The 1,507-nt window shown below is 34.8% G+C and overlaps 1 protein-coding gene across 1 annotated transcript in view; it reads right to left on the bottom strand.

The window, feature by feature from the left end:
* ELSPBP1 (epididymal sperm binding protein 1) overlaps positions 1-1,507 on the bottom strand; it is a 27,206-nt gene that overhangs the window by 18,979 nt on the left and 6,720 nt on the right. The gene's annotated exons all lie outside the window — the stretch shown is intronic.

Here is a 1,507-nt window from a genome sequence, read left to right as displayed (position 1 = left end):
ATATTATTAATAACTGTTCTTTTCAAATGAATTTATCAAAGTGAAGAAAATATTAAATTAAATTATCAAATTTAAAGAAACCATTGAGTAAATAATAGCACTGGTGTCGTGCAGATGTGGCAAATATTGAGTGGGTGACACAGGAATAAGTAAAGTTTAGAAAACACACCCTCGATCTTTCTGCTATTCTGTATGAGGACAAGAACTTTGTCTTTTGTGCAAAGTATTCACAGAACCTATTAGAGAACAGTGACTTGCTCAAGAAACAACATAAGTTCATAAAATGCCACATGAAATAAAGTTAAATCTGTTTCCTTTTTTCTTTTTTAATTTTCATTTTTAATTATTATGGGTACATAATAGTTGTCCACATTTTGGGGGTACATGGGATGTTTTGATGCAACAGGTAATGATCAAATCAGGATAATTGGGGTGTCCATCACCTCAAGCATTTATCATTTTGTGTTTGGAACATTCCGATTCCACTATCTTAGTTATTTTAAAATATACAATAAAGCATGGTTGACTATAATCACCCTACTGAACCATTCCCACTTTATCCCTCCGTCCACTGCCCTTCCCAGCCTCTGGTCACCATCATTCTACTCTCTCTATCTCTGTGAGTTCCACTCTTAAAATTTTTAGTTCCCACGTGTGAGTAAGAACATGTGAAATATGTCTTTCTGTACCCGGCTTATTTCACTTAACATAATGTCCTCCAGTTCCATTCATGATGCTACAAATGACAGTATTTCGTTCTTTTCTATAACTGAATAATATTCCATTGTGTATATGTACCTCATTTTCTTTGTCCATTCATCCATGGATGGACACTTAGGTGTATTCCCATGTTTATTCCAGTACTATTTACAAGAGTGCTACAATAAACATGGGAATACAGGTATCTCTTCAATATACTCATTTCCTTTCTTTTGGATATACCCCGCAGTGAGATTGCTGGATTATATGGTAGTTCTATTTTTAGTTTTTTTTTGAGAAATTTCCATACTGTTCTCCATAGTGGCTATACTAATTTACATTTCCACCAACAGTGTACAAGGGTTCCTCTTTCTCCACATCCTCACCAGCATTCATATTGCCTGTCTTTTGGATAAAAGCCATTTTATCTGGGATGAAATCTCATTGCAGTTTTGATTTGCATTTCTCTGGCAACTAATGATGCTGAACATTTTTTCATATACCTGTTGACCATTTGCATGGTTTCTTTTGAGAAATGTCTATGCAGATCTTTTGCCCATTTTTAAATTGGGTTATTTGATTTTTTCCTATTGAACCCCTTATATATTCTAGTTATTAATCCCTTGTCGAATGGGTAATTTGCAAATATCTTCTCCCATTCTGTGGGTTTCCACTTCACTTTGTTGATTGTTTCCTTTGCAGGAACTTTTTAGCTTAATGTGATCCCATTTATCCATTTTTGCTTTGGTTGCCTGTGCTTTTGAGGTCTTACTCAAGGAATCATGTCCTGGAGTGTTTTGTTTCCCCA

The sequence above is a fragment of the Propithecus coquereli genome, unplaced genomic scaffold (assembly GCF_000956105.1).
Source record: "Propithecus coquereli isolate 6110/MARCELLA unplaced genomic scaffold, Pcoq_1.0 Scaffold42, whole genome shotgun sequence".
NCBI classification, from domain to species: Eukaryota; Metazoa; Chordata; class Mammalia; order Primates; family Indriidae; genus Propithecus; species Propithecus coquereli.
This window is presented reverse-complemented; position numbering and strand designations above follow the sequence as displayed.